Here is a 19,037-nt window from a genome sequence, read left to right on the forward strand (position 1 = left end):
TTTCTGGTTTCAACTACATCTTATTTTCCTATTCCTATAGCCTTTGATTAATTCTGGCACCAGGAATCAACCCTTTGGTATTTTATGAAATCATAAGGCTTTGACTGTGCTGAATTTGAACTCCAAAAGAGTCAACATTCACTTCATTGCTACTTAAGCCATTGTTACCAGCAGTGGGATTGGGTCACCTTCATGATCTTTCCCAGCCTCAATTTCCATATCTGCAAAATAAGGATGAAACTGTCAACCTCACATTGCCCTTCCTTTACATTATAACTAAGTCTCATTTTTTTACTTGCTTTTTACTTTAGGCTGGAGAAGCCAGTGTCCACATCCACAAAATGGTAGAAGTAGGGCCTGAGCCCAAAGTCTCTGTCTTTCCACTCAGAATTACACTATAGGGAGTTGAATTGTGTGCCCCCAAAAGATATGGTGAAGTCTGAATCCCTGGTACCCATGAATGTGACCTTATTTGAAAATAAGATCTTAGCAAATGTAATAAAGTTAAAATAAAACCATATTAGGCTAGAGTGGGCCATAAATACAATGACTGATGTCTTTGTAAAGAAGAGAGGGAAGTTGCGATACAGAGGCACACAAGGAGAAGGCCGTGCAAAGACAGAGGCAGACATGGCCATGGTGCAGCTGCAAGCCAAGAAATCCTGAGGACTGCTGGGGGCCAAAGGAGGTAGGAAGAAGTAGAAGCATTCTTCTCTGGAGCCTTCAGAGGAAGTGTGGCCCTGCCAATGCCTTGATTATGGCTACTAGCCTCTACGACTGTGGGAGAATACATTTCTGTTGTTTTAAACCACCTAGTTTGTGCTAATTTGTTCCAGCAGTCTTAAGACTCCCTCCATCCCCATCCTCCCCCATCCCCATCCTCCTTCAAACAGAATATGGCTGTTGACCTTTGTTTGGCTGGGCTGTTTCCCATCAGCAGCCTCTGCCCTCTTCTGATCTCCACCTTTCTCCAGCTCTCCCTAAAATAAAGTAACATTTTATATGTCGATCATACTTTGTAGTTTACAGGGCAACAGCAACATCCAAGTTTTCATTCTGTCCTCACAACCACCCTGAGAGTTTAAAGTTAAGTTCACTCTGATTTATAGATGTGGAAACTAAGGACTAGAGAGCTTAAGCTGATTATCCTCTATCTAATGACAAATAGTGGAAGAGCCAAAACTGAATTCAAATATTCTGACTCTTTAGCCATTATTCCGTTTTTAATATTTTTATTATGAAATATAATAACACATATACATTAAAATGCACAAAATACAATTGTATACCTCAAGAAAAGCATACCCTCATAACCACCATGAAAGATTAGCACAATGCCTACCTCCCAGGTACTCTCCTGCCAATCACTCACCCTATCCCTTTTCCACAAGGTGACACCATCCTTTTTCAGACCAGTGCTTGTTTCACCAGACCACTAATTCCATTCTGACCTTTGTGTCATTACGAATCAATGGATTGGACTTCTGTTCAAGTTGGTAGCATAGGTAAACATGGCTTTCCTACTTTCATAACCACGTCAAAATTACAACTAAAATATAGAACAACCAACACTCAGAACTGTCAGAAACTGAATTGAATGGAGTCTGAAAACTATGGAATTAGAGAAACCATATCTTCCTTGGCCGGTGTGGCTCAGTGGATTGAGTGCTGGCCTGTGAACCAAAAGTTTGCAGGTCCCATTCCCAGTCAGGGCACAAGCCTGGGTTGCAGACCAGGTAACCAGTGGGAGGCACACAAGAAATAACCACGCATTGATGTTTCTCTCCCTCTCTTTCTCCCTCTCTTCCCCTCTGTTTAAAAATAAATAAATAAAATCTTCAAAAAAAAAAAAAAAAGAAAGAAAAAGAAAAGAAAGAAACCACATCTATCCAGACTGGTAGGAGGGTTGGAGATGTGGAATGGGCTGGTCCCACATCCACATGTGCTGGATAAAAATTTGGGAGGGATATCTCAGGAGTGAGGAGTCCTAGCTCCACACCAGGCCCCTAGGCCAGGGTTCCAGGGCCAGGAAGATAAGTCCCCATAACATTTGGCTGCAAAAACCAGCGGGGATTGAGTTGGTGGAAGAACTTCTGGAGTCCCAAGCAGTTCCTCTTAAAGGACCTGCACATGGACTTATACTCACTGCCCCTGAGCTCCATCATCGGGGTCGCAAGTTGAAAGGCACCAGTGACATACAGGGAGAAACTGAAGTACCTGGCATCAAGGCACAAGCTGGGGGATAGATTTCTCCCAGACAGAAAGGGGGTAGAAGCTATTGTCCCTTTTCTGAGCCCTCCCCACAGAGAGCCACAGAGCTGGCAGGCTGGTGCCATATCTGAGACTCCATCAACTTTGTTAAGACTGTTTGCTCTGCCCTAGAGATCCCCAGAGACTCTGTCCCACCCAACTTATGGGCCGACTCAAGCTGCTTTTCCATATGAACGACTGGTCTTGGCTCTTGCTTCACAACTTCCTAAATCCTCTCAAACAAGCAACAGCCAGATCCAGCCCTTCATACCATTTGTTAAGGGCCCTCAGGCCCAGCACTAGCAGCAACCGGCCTAGATGCACAGCTTGGCTTTGCCTGGAAATCTCCAAGCCCAACACAAATAACAGACATCTCAAGTTGCTTTATAGCTCAGGCAGTATGGCCCTGGTCAAAACACAGGTAAGGGCTGACCTTGGCCTGCACCACCCCGGAAACCCCGGAGCCTGTGCACCCAGTGGACAACTACAGACCACGTTGGAGCACCACCACCCTGCCCCTGCACAGCTGATCCTCCACAGAGGGCAGAGATTGGTGGTCAGTGCTTACAGCCAATACTTGCAGCTGACTGGCCTGGGTAAATCCCTCCCATTGACCTGCCAAAAGCAACCAAGGCTCAACTACAAAAGGAGGGTATGCTCAGCCCACACTAAGGGTGCATTTTGAGTACCGACTTGAGTGATGGGGGAGGCTGTGCCACTGGATGCTATAGGACATATACAACATTAAGCCACATTACCAAGACAAGGAGTCATAGCAGTTCTATATAATACATACAAACAAACATAGGGAGGCTGCCAAAACAAGGAGACAAAGAAACATGGCCCAATTGAAAGAGTAGATCAAAATTCCAGAAAAATGGCTAAACAAAATGGAGGTAAGTAATCTATGAGATATAGATCTCAAAACACTGGTTATATTGATGCTCAAGGAACTTAGTGAAGACCTCAACAGCATAAAAAATATCCAGTGAGAAATGAAGGATACACTTCAATTAAAATAAAAAACAATTTATAGGGAAGCAACAGTGGAATGGATGAAGCTGAGAATCAAATCATTGATTTGGAACATGAAGAGGCATAAAACAACCAATCAGAACAACAAAATGAAAACAGAATCCAAAAATAATGAGGATAGTGTAAGCAGCCTCTGGGACAACTTTAAGCAGTCCATCATTCGCATCATGGGGTGCCAGAAGGAGAAGAGAAAGGGCAAGAAATTGGAAATCTCTCTGGAAAAATAATGAAAGAAAGCTTCCCTAATTTGGTCAAGGAAATAGACATGCAATTCGAGGAAGCACAGAGAGTCCCAAACAAGATGGATGGAAAGTGGTCCACTCCAAGACACATCATAAGTAAAATGCCAAAGGTTAAAGATAATGAGAGAATCTTAAAAGCAGCAAGATAAAAGTAGTTAGTTACATACAAGAGAGTTCCCATGAGACTGTCAGCTGATTTCTCAAAAGAAACTTTGCAGGGATTGACAAGAAATATTCAAAGTCATGAAAAACAGGAACCTACAGCCAACATTGCGCTACCCAGCAAAGCTATAATTTAGAATCAAAGGGTAGATAAAGAGCTTCCTAGAAAAGAAAAAACTAAAGGAGTTCATCATCAACATACCTTTATTATATGAAATGTTAAAGATACTTATCTAAGAAAATGAAGATCAAAACTATGAACAATAAAATGGCAATAAGTATATATCTATCAACAATTGAATTTCAAAAACAAACTAAGCAAACAAGAAGAAAAGAGAGAGAACCACAGATACAGAGAGCATTTTGATGGTTGCCAGGTCGGGGGAGGGCTGTGGGGAAATGGGTGAAGAAGTGAGAGGATTAAGAAGTACAAATAGGTATTTACAGAATATCCACGGGGATGTAAAATACAGTATACGAAATGGAATAGCCAAAGAACCTATGTCATGACCCAAGGACATGAACAATGATGAGGGGATTGCCTGAGGGAGTGCAGGGTGCTGAGTAGAGGGAGGCAAAAGGGAAAAATTGAGACAACTGTAATATCATAATCAATAAAATATAATTTAAAAAAAAAGAATCAATGTAGCCTTCAGTAAAAAGACAAAACCTGTATACTAAGAAGTCCTCCGGACTTTTTTCCATAAGGCTTAGGAGTTCTCTAAAACTAGGCCTCTCTAGGGCTCTTCTCCATTCTTCCCTTTAGAAAAAAAAATACATCTCCTACTGGTCTTGACATTTTCAAAACCATAAAAGCTGGGAACAGCCACTGCTTTTCTGAATCAGGAAAACCACAGACTTTTAACAAAAAGGGAGAGAGCAGGGGAAGGCAGGACAGGCCCAAGGGCTGGGATCATGGATGAGTTAAAGAAACAAAGTAATAATCACCAAGTCCCCCAGGACAGCCTGTCTGTTACTTCTCCTCCCTCCTTCATACCTCTGCTAAACTGGCCAGAGTCATGCTCAAGAATCCACATGGCTTCTTGAATCCTCCCAGCCTGAGTCTGTTGCCCCTCTCTACTCCAGGAGCCTGTGTCCCTGATCTTCGTATTACAAGAGAGAATAAGAGAATAGGAGTTACACAGAAAGCTCCAGCCAGGAATTGAAGCCATCCCTTCCTGCCTGACTTCTGGAAAGTCACTTACCTTCTCTGGGTTATGGCTCTGGCCTGCTGAAGCAAGGGCATGACTCAGGTCCCTCCGGGGTGATGGTGAGTTAACACTGATACAAGTGTGAGATGCTCAGTTGGGCTCCTAGGTAAGAAGAGACAGCAGACATATCTTTCCATAATGGGAGCACTCTTGGGTTACACACATGCCCCCAAGGGTCAGTGCAGCCACATCTGCAGGTGGGCAGCAAGGCAGGAAAACCTGTGGCTCTGGACAGACAACAAGAAGTCAGGGGGAGTGACAACTCAGCCAGCTGTCGGTTACAGTCACCACTCTACCTGCTGTCAGGGCTGCTGCTGTGTGGCAGAGGCCTTGGAAGATGGCTGGACAGTGTAGAGGGTTGGGAGGATAGAATGGAAGGGCTCTCTGCTCAGATATCCTCTCTTCATCTTGGGCCAGGGCAGGACAGGCCCAAGCTGAAGTTCATACTATTGGAGTTTTTCTGGGGAAAAGCTCTAGCCAGATTTCCTGAAATCTGTTCCAGGAAGACTGGCTTTATGCACTAGAAATCAGAAGCCCTCAATTTAATTTTGATTGTACCACTTACAGTGTGCTTGAGCAAGTCACCTCCTCTCTGAGCCTCAGTTTCTGTATCTGCTACTAATAACATTTTTAATTTATTGAGCACATATTATGTGCTAGGTAATGAGCTAGCTGCTTAATATGTGTTCTACCTAATATCTTTCTAGTCTGCCTCACAGGGGTGCTGTGAGGATCAAGTGAAAAATGTATTTCCTCAAAAAGTTAAATATAGAATTACCATATGACCCAGCAATTCCACTCCTAGGTATAAACCCAAAAGAATTAAAAACAGGTATTCAGACAAATACTTGTTTGTGAATGTTCACAACACTATTCACAATAGTCAAAAGATGGAAACAACCCAAATGGTCATCAGTAGATGAATGGATAAACAAATAGTGGTTTATATATCCAATAGGATATTATTTAGCCATAAAAAGTAATGAAGTCTTAATACATGTTACATTTTGGATGAATCTTGAAAACATTATGCTAAGAAAAAGAAACTAGACACAGCAGACTCACATATTGCATGATTCCTTTTATATGAAGTATTCAGACTGGGCAAATCCATAGAGATAGAAAGCAGATTAATGGTTGCCAGGGATTGGGAAGAGTTAAGACTAGAGAATGATTAATGGGTGAGGGGTTTTCTTTTGGGGTGATAATGATCTTCTGAAACCAGAGAATGGTGGTGGCTGTACAACATTGTGAATACACTAAGAGACACTGATTGTACTCTTTATTTTCTTTTTAATTATATTTTATTGATTATGCTTTTACAGTTGTCCTGATTTTCTTCTTTTCCCCGCCCTCCACCCAGTACCCCCTACTCCTTCAGGCAGTCCCCACACCATTGTTCATGTCCATTGGTCATGCCTGTAAGTTCTTTGGCCGCTCCATTTCCTACACTGTACTATCCATCCCCATGGCTATTCTGTAACTACCTATCTGTACTTCTTAATCCCCTCACTTCTTCACCCATTCTCCCCCTCACCCATCCCATCTGGCAACCATCAAAATGCTCTCTGTATCCATGATTCTGTCTCTGTTCTTCTTTTTTAAATATATTTTATTGATTATGCTATTACAGTTGTCCCATTTTTTTCTCCCTTTTATCCTTCTCTGCCCTACGCCCTCTTCTGTATAGCTTCCCCCTACCTTAGTTCATACCCATGGGTCATACATGTAAGTTCTTTGGCTTTTCCATTTCCAATACTATTCTTAACCTCCTCCTGTCTATTTTGTGCCTACTATTTATTCTTCTTATTCCCTGTATATTTTTCCCCATTCTACCTCCATTCCTCCCTGCTGATAACCCCCCATGTGATCTCCATTTTTGTGATTCTGTCCCTGTTCTAGCTGTTTGCTTAGTTTGTTTTTGTTTTTTAGGTTCGGTTATTGATAGTTGTGAGTTTGTTGTCATTTTACTGTTCATAGTTTTGATCTTCTCTTTCTTACATAAGTCTCTAACATTTCACATAACAAGGGCTTAGTGATGATGAACTCCTTTAACTTGACCTTATCTGGGACACACTTTATTTGCCCTTCCATTCTAAATGATAGTTTTTCTGGATAGAGTAATCTTGGATGTAGGTCCTTGTGTTTCATGACTTTGAATACTTCTTTCCAGCCCCTTCTTGCTTGTAAGGTTTCTTTTGAGAAATCAGTTAATAGTCCTACGAGAACTCCTTTGTAGGTGACTTTCTTCTTTTCTCTTGCTACTTTTAAGATTCTCTCCTTATCCTTAATCTTGAGTAGTTCAACTTTGATGTGTCTTGGTGTGTTCTTCCTTGGGTCCAACTTTTTTGAGATTCTCTGAGCTTGCTGGACCTGTGCATCTATTTCATTCACCAGATTGGGGAAGTTCTCTTTCACTATTTTTTCAAATAAGTTTTCAATTTCTTGCACTTCCTCTTTTCCTTCTGGCACCCCTATGATTCACATGTTGGAATGTTTAAATTTGTCCCAGAGGTTCCTAAGCCTCTCCTCATTTTTTTGAATTCTTGTTTCTTCATTCTGTTCTGGCTGAATGTTTATTTTCTCCTGTTCCAAATTGTTGATTTGAGTCCTTCCCTTCACTGTTGGTTCCCTGTATATTTTTCTTTATTTCACTTTGTATAGCCTTTACTTCTTCTTTTTTTTTTTTGCATCCGTACTCAATCATTTCTGTGAGCATCCTGATTACCAGTGTTTTGAACTCTGCATCTGGTACATTTGCTATCTCCTCATCGTTTAGTTCTTTTTCTGGAGTTTTGATCTGTTCTTTCACTTGAGGCATATTTCTTTGTCTTGGCATACCTGTTATGTTGTAAGGGGTAGAGGCTTAGGGATTTGCCAGGGTGGGGCAATCCAAGTCTCTGCATTGCGGTGCTGTATGTGGGGGAGAGGTCAGAGAGGAAACAATGACACTTTGCTTAGCTCTCAGTCTGCTTCTAGTCACTCCTCCCGCTACCCACAAGTGAATTGGGTGGTCCTGTTGCTGACTCCCAGGCAGGTGGGTTTGTGTACATTCTAGGACCCCGTGGGTCCCTCCAACCCACTCTCCTGTGAGACTGGAAGTTTCTCCCACTACCACAACCTGCACATGTTTTTATAGCCAGAGGTTTTGAGGTTTTAGTTTCCTGCACTGGAACCCTGGATTGCACCAGTCGGTCTCATCCCTCAGCTGTTCCTCCCCGTTTGTCTGCACACAAATGTGTGACTTCCCAGTACATCAGCTGCTGCCTAGCCCGCCTGGTGTGTGGCCTTGCTGCACATCCTCTTCTCCCCAGCTGCCCATCTCCACTCCTCCTACTGGTCTGGATGAATGTTTCCTCTTTAACTCCTTGGTTGTCATACTTCCATACAGTTCAATTTTCTTGCAGTTATGGTAGTTTTTTGTTTTTAAATTGGTTGTTATCCTTCTATTGTTTGTGTGAGGAAGCAAAGTGTATCTATCTACTCCTCCATAGTGGCCGGAAGTTGATTATACTCTTTAAATGGTAATTGTATATTATGTGAATTTCATCTCAATAAATTATAAATATATATATATAAAATTATATATATATATACATATGTCTTTGTAATGCGTAAAATCATTTGTGTACATGACTCATGTCTAGCTTACTCCTCTAAAATGAGAAGGGACAAGGGCAGCTTGTCTTAACTTTCCTCTAAAGTTTATTGTAGCCACGCTCCATACGTATAGTTGGATTCAGCCTCTTGGCCAATGCTGCTGCATATGCTCTCCTTGCATACACTGATGTGCCCACAGGCTGAGGGAAACCGTTCCCATGTGGAGCAGCGACCCTCTGCAGTGACTGCAGAGAGCTCCTAATTTACCCATCTCTGGGAGTAATCATGAAATAATCACACGTTCCTATTAGCATTGAGCCTCTTCGTGCATAGCAGTGCCTGTCGAGGCTCACACAAAAGTGAGATGGGCTCTGGAGATCAGAGCAAGTAAAAGGCCAGCTGCTATAATGCAATATTCAGTCAGTATTTCCTTTTAGCTAATAAATGACTCACCTGGCTCCATACTCACCCGATGCCTCCTCCCACACTGATCTCCAAGCCCTTAAAGGGTATTACTTCCCTTAGAGAGGACTCTTGGACAGGCAGGGGCCAGGAAGGGAGTTGGAGCCTTTGGGGCTGGATGTGCACCATGGGGAAGGGAGGGGGTGGCTGAATCATTACTGCTCTGGCACTCCAGGTTGGTACTCAGGCCTTTCTCGCTGCTTGGCCTGCGTATATTACTTTGCATGAAGATCCCAGTAGGCTGATGGACAGAACAGTGTGTGGGGGATGGGAACAGTTTTGGGTGCTGTGGGCTCACCAAGAAAAGGCTACTTAGAGCCAAGAGCAGGAGGGGCTACCAGCTGTCCTCCATCCATCCTCTGGTGTAACCTCCAGAACACACAGTGGTCTAGCAGGCCCCTGGTTACCAACCTCAAATGAGCAATGTTGCTGCCCCTGAGGCCACGTACATAATGATCCCAGGTGAGTGGAGCCAGGTGAACACTCTGAATGGCAAAAGTTAAAGAAGTGAGCTCATGCCTCTGGGCTTCTCTGCCCTGGATGGGTCGGCACAGCAGTTACCATGCATGCTGTCAGGGGCCCAGCCAGTTGCAGCTATGCCCAAGGTTCCCACTACCTGGTGGCCAAGCCCACTCAACTTCCAATGCCAGAGGCCTTAGATAATGACTTCTTAGTGTTTTCTTGCATTTCTCCCAGTCCTGGGATTTCAGGAGAAGCTGCTGGCAGCCCTGAAGACTGTTCTTAACCCCATTGGCTGGCATGTGGTTAGCCCTTCACTGGGGCACAGACAACAGTCTGAATGAGGTTTTGTGGGAAGCAAGAGGAGCCCAGCATAAGCTGCTTGCACATATGGCCCTCCACAATGTGTACCTGTGCACACAGGCACACAAACACACACACTCTCACATCCATAAGAGGCATCAGTTGAGAGGAATATCAATACTCAACAAAAGGAAGTGAATACTGAGAAGGGAGGAGGGGGTCCTTTCTAGCTGGAGAAGCATCCAGCTTAAAAAGGAAAAAGAAACAAAATCTGACTTTCCTTTACTGGCAACCAGCCAGTGCTCTCTTCCCATCCCCCCTTCCACATTACATCAGAAGGTGGCTCACACTGCAGAGGGGAGGATGCTAATTAGAGCATTAACTTTGTGCCTGAACCCCAGTCCCTATTTCTCAATGACCCCTACGTGGCCCAAGGGGTCCCAGCCCTGACTGCAGAAATGGATCTCTAAGAACAACAGAGCAACTAGCAAGACTATCTCCCAGCTACTAATCTTGCAATTCTTCATTTTATTTCAGCTAATGGTTCTTGTTGATGTCAAATTCCACTAATTGGTGACACTGGCTCCTCTCCTCCAACAAACCCACAGTACCAACTAAGGACCAAGGCTTCCTAATTCAGGGGCTCCCTCCTGCTTCCCACCTCCACAACAGTTCCTCCACTCCTCTGTTTCCCATCGTGTCTGGGGCTCTCTTCCTCTCTTTTGAGACAAGATGAAGGTGGTGTGTCTGGCTGCTGTCAACTTGATGCAGATGATCACACCTTTAGCTGAAAACCCACATGTCCAAACATGGGTGATGAGCTGGGAAAATTGTTCCTTCAGGAATGTCAGCATAAACCAAGGCCAAAGTCAAAGAAAACTAGGCAGGAATACAGAAAAAGAGAGAAAGAATAAAAGGACACATTCACCTCTGTCTTTTTCAAGCTTGGTGCTCACAGAAGCCTGGTTCTGAGGAAGAAGAGACAAGGTAAACCAGGCCTGGGCGGCAGGTCAAGTGACACTCCACAACCTCAGACTCCAGGTGGAGACTCAGAAGCAGAGTGCCTGCACTGAGGCTTTCTGGGAGAGCTTTTTTCCAACTAACATTCCCAGGTGACTTTTTGGGACAACTTTGGGTTATAATATAGATTTCAGAGCAAAGCTGAGTGTTTCTGGTGCTGCCCTCATCTGCCGTTTATGAGGGAGGATCCTCAGCTACAAGAGAGGCATGAATGGTGAGCGGTTAGTGCTGCCTGTGAGAAGCCTGGAAACCACCTTCAGTGTATTTCCCTAAAGGGGATCACTGATAACAATGACTCCAGGTGACCCTTGGGCAGGTGGTACAGCTGAGAGAGCCCTGACTTTGTTCCCAGGTTACTTTATTCAATTGTTGATTCATTTGTTCCTCCATTCATCTATCCATCCATCCACCCATCCATTCATCCATCTGTCCATTCATTTATACTCTATGTCATATGTGTTTAAAATTTAGTTCACCTCTTTAAGCCTGAGTTTATCTTATGTGTTAAATGGAGATAATTTAACCTGTGCTTCAGGTTTTATGAAGATTAAGTGAAATGATGTTTGTGGAGGACTTAGCCCAGAGCTTAAAAAAATGTTAATTCCCTTCTGCTTTCTTCCAGTTCTTCATAAAGAAACCTTTCCCCCACAGTCTAGTAATCTCCTCAAACCAGAATACATTTGTTTCTGGAAGATGCTGTTTTGTTCAAGTTGGTGAAATGGGAAGCTGAAGGAAGATGGGGCAATGGATTAGGGGAGGGGGGCAGGTTTGAATGTAGCCAAACAAAAATGCCTCAGGAGTAAAGTTCCAGAGCTACTTTATGAGGCTGGCTGGCACGGAGGTGCAGGAAGAGGCAGACTCTCCCACAAGGGTGTGTTTCTTAAAGTGGTTGGGGATCTAAGAAGTGGAAGGTAGGGGGAGGAAATGAATCTTTCTGCATCTTGATTGAATGTCAGAATAATTTCTATGTTTGCAAATTCCCTTTGAAATACAGCCTCATGGGGATTGGAAAAGGAGTTTGTTTCTTCATAAAGCTTACTAAGCAGCCTGCTGGGGACCATTTGGTAGTTTTCTCCATCAGGAAAGGTGTGGAAGTGCCCCCCAACCAATGCTACAGCGAGACATAGTGGGCTGCGTCTGAGGGTTCCTGCCCTGATGACTCCACGGCAGGGGTTTGAGGGTATATTTCACAAAGATGACTCCCCCAGATACCCCTCCACTAATGGAGGGGCTCGCCAGCCAAGGTGAATGGCTTACAACTATGCTGTTCAAGGTGGGATCACAGGGTTTCACAAAGTGCCTAGAGAAGTGTGGTGTATCTGGAGCACTATCGTTACTCAAGGAGCTTTTTGGGGAAGAGGAGGGCATAGGTGGGGGGGATTTTTATTGAAATAAAAATGAATGTTTTATAGAACAAAATGCAAAATTCACATAATATTTTAACATCAAATGTGAGATTTAAGCTTGTATGGGCTGCTTTGGATTCTGTTCCTTGATCCCTGAAGGGCACACTTTCTTTCTTCTCTCCTTTTCTCAGTACTTCAGAAAGAAAAGTTTGAGCCCTAACTGATGTGGCTCAGTTGGTTGGGCGGCATCCCGCAAAGCGAAGAGTTGCCAGTTCAATTCCTGTCAGGGCGCACGACTGGGTTGCAGGTTTGGTCCCATCAGGGCGTGTTCAAGGAGCAACTGATTTGTCTCTCTCTCACATCAATGTTCCTTCCCTCTCTTTCTCATTCCTTCCCCCTCTCTCTAAAAATAAATAAATAAAATATTAAAAAACAAAAACAAAAACAAAACACTTGCAGACCAAGTTTCTGCTAATGCAGAAAGAAGCTTGTCCTGACTTAAAAAAAGAAAAGAAAAAATGTTTACCATGTCCACTCCCCTGCCTTTAGATAGCACTCTCAAAACAGGCTACACACTAAAATCACCAGTCAATAGTAAAAAGATGCTGAGCCCCCTCAACAGAGATTTAATTTCGTTTTTCAGGTGTGAGGGCTGGGCCTGGGGGCTTTCCCAGGGGCTCTCATGTGCAGCCAGGGCTGAGAACCACTTCTCTTAAATGAGAGGCTGTACTGTCAGAGTTCTAGACCTTTTGGGCCTGCTAACCCCCCAGCTCTGTTTTTTCCTATGAATGTCAGGTAGTCTGTTTTCTTTCTAAGCTGCTACATTCCTACTAAAATCATCTTCCCCATGACCTTTCCATAGATTGACCTTCCTTTCTACCCTACCAACCAGTTTTTGAATAAACACCCAAAGACATTTTATAAATGTCTCCCATGTGCCAGGTGTTATGCTAGATATTTACAAATACCTTAATGCCACCCAGTTTGGTGTTAACCATCTCATTCTACAGATGAGAAATCTGAGGACTAAGAAAATCGAGGAACATGCTCCGATTTCTGGGATTCAAAGTCATTCTCTCTTATTCAAAATTCAGGTCCTTTCCAGGCCACCCATGACAATACATTGCTTTTTCTAACCCCTCCCCCGTTTTAAGAGCTTTTTCTTATGTATTTTTTATTTAATTGTTAAACTATTGCTGTACTAAAGGGACCATAGAGAGATGAACAGACAAGATGAGAATGAACTTGAGTTTAAAACATCTCATATCACTAGGACCTATCATCTCTGAGCTCTACCAGAGCTAGATCCAAGTGCTTGGACCTTTGGATGGCCCATGGAGCATGCCAAGTGCCACTAGTTCTTACTTTGAGGAATCAGCCTTGATCATCCCCAGATAGGAGCTAATCTCTCTCCTCAGCCCAGGAAGATTCAAAATAGTGCTACTGGTTGGGTGGTAATCCTGTCTGATGGAGCACGAGCACCTTCTCTTGTGGGCTGCTTTGTACACGGCTTTTAGATCCTGACCTTTTCCATGACCCCCTGGGTAAATAAGATATTTCCCTATTTGTCCCCCTCAGAAATATTTTCCATGTCTGTAGAGGATTCAACACTAACCTTGCAGTTACCTCTTTTGCACTTCCTTGTGGGGACTTAATAATTCCAGCCAAAGGAAGTCCCACCTCTACCCTGGACTAGCTTATCTCTGATTGGTTTAAGTTATCAAAGTAAATAACTATCCTTTAGTCGTATCAGCTTCTTCACCTTTCATCTGTTGAGTATTATTTATTCAACTAATATTTAGAAAAAGGCTAACTCACACCAAGTACTTGGCCAGCATTGTGCTAACTAATAAAGGCATGATGATACTGCCTCTCCTCAGGGAGCTTACACTCTCCTAAATAACCAAAGTGAAGTGCCATTTATTGAAGAGCCACCCACTATGTGGCACGCTCACTACTAGAAAAGCCTCTCTTCTTTAACTCATTTAGTCCTCCCAACAACTTGTGAGGTCAGGGTTCTTGCCCCCATTTTACAAATAAGGATGCTGAGTCTTACTGATGCTTATTTTTAGCCCAAAGTCATGGAGACAACAGTGGTAGAGCTGGAATGTAAGCATACATCTGTGTTTCATAGCCATTCTTTTTCCTTTATCCTGGAGATCTTATATAGCTTAGTGGTTTAAAACAGACTCTAGAAGCAGACAGGCATAAGTTTAGAATCCCAGCTCTAACATTGAATTGCTATGCAATCTCGAACAAGTTAATTAGCTTTTCCGAACTTTGATTTCTCATGTTTAAAGATAAAATATGGTCCTGGCCAGGTGGCTCACCTGGATGGAGCCTTGTTGCATACTCCAAAAGGATGCGAGTTCTATCTCCAGTCAGGTCACATACCTTGGTTGAGGGTTCAATCCCAGTCAGGAAAAGTACAGAAAACAAACAATTGATGTTTCTTTATCATATCAATCTCTCTTCCTTTCTTTAAAAATCTATAAAACATATCCTCAAGTGAGGATTTTTTAAAAAGATATGAAAATACCTGTCTCATAGGTGGTGGCAAGAATCTCAGAAATGGTATCTGGTATTTTAGAGCTAATATTTATGCCTGGTTTCATTTACAGCCAGGTAACCTTTGTGGCAGATACCAGCATCCTGGGAACTAGTCTCTCTCTCTCTCTTTTTTTTTTGCAACAGCCTCTAGCATAGTCTGAGGGGCACTGTTAGTCCTCAGCTCATTTGCAGAACAAAGGTGAATGTCATGTATTGAGTTCCTGGATGACAAAACCCTTCATGCTTCAGATATCTGGTTATTTCTACTGCTTTATTTCTCATTTAGGTATCTTTTCCTGAACCAACTCAAATATAGCTATACTGTACATTCTAAAGGTGATCTTCTGGAACCCATCATGGCAGTGTCATGTTAACAATACCAAGCATGCAGCAAATACACAGTAAAAGGAAAAGATAGTATTCATTAGAAGAGAGGAGTTCTTCTCTGTCTTATTCTTATTTGAAGAAAATTCCGAAGCCCTTAATGTGTCTCCCAGAACTTGGAACTTCCTCCTATTGCATTTGAAAGAAAAGAAGTCTTCACCTTAGCTCAAACATCTTTGTCTCATCCTTCTGGAAAGAGGAAACTATGGTGAGGATTTCTAATGACCCTTCCATGCCAAAGGAATAAGGAAAGCATCTCCCTTGGAAAATCTGGAACACCTTTGTTTGGTGTTAGTGCAGCCAAGACTTTCCATTAAAATTCCTGACTAGGCCCTGGATGGGTAGCTGAGTTGGTTAGAACATCACCCCCATACATCAAGGTTTCAGGTTCCATCTTTGATCAGGGCACATACAAGAATCAACCAATGAATGCATAAATAAGTGGAAAAACAAGTTGATCCCCCCCTTTTTTCTCTCCTCCTCTCTCTCCCTCTCTCCCTTCCTCTCTCTCTCTCTCTAAAGTCAATAAATATAAATCTGAAAAAAAGAAACATCAGATTAGTAAAAAATCCCTTTCTGACATCAAGAGTTTTCAGGATGGGCCAGCTGTTGGGCCTGGATTGTATGACCATGATCATCTTTCTACTGACCTCTTAATATTCAATCAAGAAATCTGTTTGGATGGATTTTTACTCTTACCCTTCATTCACTGGTTGTTTGGGATCAGGGGCTATCATACAAAAACAGGAGTTATTGGTTATTTGAAGAGATGAAGAAGAAGGGGTTGGTGCCACAGGAATATCACTATGTCTTTGCTGATAGAAATTGGAATCAGAAGGCACTTAGTTGCTTCCAGATGGGATGGGTCCAATGGCATAGACAATCAACTTTGATTAGTACTTTTCTGGGTGAGGAGAAAATAGCAGTGCCCTAAACCCTTGAAAAATCTAATTGGCCTGAAGGGTAGAGGGTTTTCCTGGCCTGGTTGATGGTGGTTTTACTCAACATTGGGTATTGAATACAAATATACTCTGGAGGGAGCCAAAAATACAATTCACTTCATAACTCTTTACTGCTTACCTAAGTACCAAGCATTTTATGACCAGCTAGAGGATAGAGGCTCCAGATATTAATAACATAGCCTTTCTTTTTAATTTGCTTGCAGCTTAATGACTTGGTAGAGCAGGATTGACACCTCCCAGAAAGCACCAGTGTCCCAGATGAAACTCCTTCACATGTGGACTCTTTTGGCAACCTGGGAGACATCAGTATCCCCTAGCTGTTTTCTCATATGGAAACCATGCTCTCAGGGCCTAGACTGAGGAAGAAGGAAAAGAGAGCAACAATAGACAAAATGGAAGAACTTTTGAACAGTGGGTTGTTCCCTGGAACTCTGCCTCCTCACTGGATTCCAGTCATCTCTTCTTTCCCTTCTTACAAGCTTACCTTGAAATAGGACAGATGAGTAAAGACCCAGTACAAATCTCATTGTTTTAAAAATGGTCAACAAACCACAAGGAGATACTGTCTTTTTTGGTGGAGCTTAGTTGGAAAGAATCACAGCCAAATGTTTAGTCTTCTGAACAGATGCTCCTGGATTTCATTGTTAGTGAACGCAGTATTATTCAGCATGCTGGAATTTAAAGAAAACAAAAACAAAAAACACCTGTACCAAATGGGTAGATTTGCCAGGCTATCTAGGCCCATCTAAGAAGTGTCTCTCAGATCTAGTTGCCAGAAATGTTGTTTTCTGTTGAAAAGTGACTGCTTTCTTGACTTAAAAATGATGAGAAAGTTTCTATGCATTATTTACAATCATCTCCATGTTAAGGTCATTTTGCATCACTCATGAGATTAGAGTCTGCTTCATATTCAGCTGCTGTATTATGAGCAGCCATTGTATCAAAACTTTCTTTGTGTCCCCAACACTAAGGACTATGTTAGGTACAGTGTAGATACTCACTTATTAAATTGAAATGAAATATGTGTGGGGTCAAGAAGAGAATCCCTTTATTCCACCCCACTCTCATCTTTACACTCCCCTGTCCTCAGTTGCAAGCATACTGGCTCCCTTTGTTAGTCTGGCCCTGATAGAAAGGTGGTCATCGCCCCCTCCTCTTCACTAGTCCTCTGACCTTTTGTTGTGGGAAAGTGCATGGGTTTTGGAGTCTTTTTAGCTCAAAATTCAAATTGTTTAACTGCTTTCTAGCTAGTCTCAGCCCCTATTTCTGAGCCCCTATTTACAATGCAAAGTATCTACTGTGATCATTAAATGAGATAACATAAGTAAACTGCCTAGTTTATAGTAAGTGGTCAGCAAAGGTCCATTCATTATGTCTGATATCTTTAAAAACTCTTTCTGAGTCCTGAGAAGACTGAGTTCCTGACAAAGACTCTTCCAGCAGCCCACACAGCTCAAATCTATTGGAGCAAGAAAAAGTGCCATCTGCCTGACTCCTCTAAATTCTTCAAATTCAAATCCAAGGTTTTCTCAGTTGTTGTTGTTTTAATGAGGACTGTTTCAAATTTGAACCATGTGCACTGTTAGTAGAAATGTAAAATGGTGCATATACTATGGAAAACAGTATGGTGGTTTAAAAAATTAAAAGTAGAATTGCCATATGATCTAGCAATTCTACTGAACATATATCCAAAATAATTAAAAACAGAGTCTCAAAGAGATATTTGTACACTCATGTTCATTGCGGCATTATTCATAATAGCAAAGAGGTAGAAACAACCCAAATGTCCATCGATGGATAAGTGAATTTTTTAAATGAGGTCTATTTATACAATAAGATAGTGTAGGAAGAAAATTTTGACACAAGCTACAACATGGATGAAACTTGAGAGCATTATGCTAAGTGAAATAAAACACACATAAAGATAAATACTTTATGATTGAACCTGTATGACATATCTAGAGTAGTCAAATTCATGGAAACAGAAAGTAGAATGCTGGTTGCCAAGGGGTAGGGGATGGGAAGGTAGGGGGGGAAAGGGGAATGTTTGTTTAATGAATATAAAGTTTCAGTTTTGAAAAACAAAAGTTCTGGAGACTGGTGGCACAATAATGTAAATATACTTAACACTTCTCAGCTGTGCACTTAAAAATGGTTAAGAGGGTAAAGTTTATGTTATATGCAATTTACCAAAATTTAAAAAAAACGGGTGGAATGTGTCCTGGACATTGAGGGAAGCTGTTAGTTGAAGAGAGCATTTAGGATGTGATCTAAATTCTGAGGCTCCCAAATGTTTTCTTCCAAGCCCCAAACTCCAAATTCAGACTCATATACCTGCCTGTGTACATCTCCACTGGAATGCCTAACAGGCATATCTAACTTAGCATATCTAAAACATACTTTGGTTTTCCACCCAAGTCTATTCCTCCCCATGTTTCCAATATCAGGGAATGGACCTACCACTCACCCAGTTGCTCAAATTGAAAATCTAGGATGCATTCTTCACTTCCCTAACTCCCCATATCAGGTTCATCTTCAGGGCTTGTCAGTTCCTTGTCTTAAATCACATTAGCTTTCTTCCACTGTGTTGGGCCAATCTGCCATTACCTCTCAATGAGGCAGCACTGGTGCCTCCTGTTTTCCCCCGACTTCCTTTCCCCACACAGCAGTCTCTCCCATGTGCCTTTAAAACTGTGAATCGGATCCCGTTGCTTCTCCTGAGTTTTAAAGACAACATATCTTATTTAGAATAAAAACTAAATCCATTCCATGGCCGAGAAGTCCCTTCCTGGTCTAGCTCCTGCTTACTTCTCTGACCTCATCTTCCCCTTGCTCAGGGTGTCCACACCTGTAAAATGGGTACAGAAATCATCTCTCCCACATAGCAAGTGCCAGCTGCGTGCTAGGCCAGGCACCTTACACACAGCATCTCATGCTGTCCCAATTCAACCCAACAACATAAGTGTTAAGAACCTAAGATTAAATCAAAGTGTATGATGCTAGTACACAGTAAGCTCGAACCAAAAGGGTGAGTACTAGCTCCGGGACAGG

The sequence above is a fragment of the Pteronotus mesoamericanus genome, unplaced genomic scaffold (assembly GCF_021234165.1).
Source record: "Pteronotus mesoamericanus isolate MK-2021 breed Mesoamerican mustached bat unplaced genomic scaffold, CSHL_Meso_final scaffold_705, whole genome shotgun sequence".
Classification (NCBI taxonomy): domain Eukaryota; kingdom Metazoa; phylum Chordata; class Mammalia; order Chiroptera; family Mormoopidae; genus Pteronotus; species Pteronotus mesoamericanus.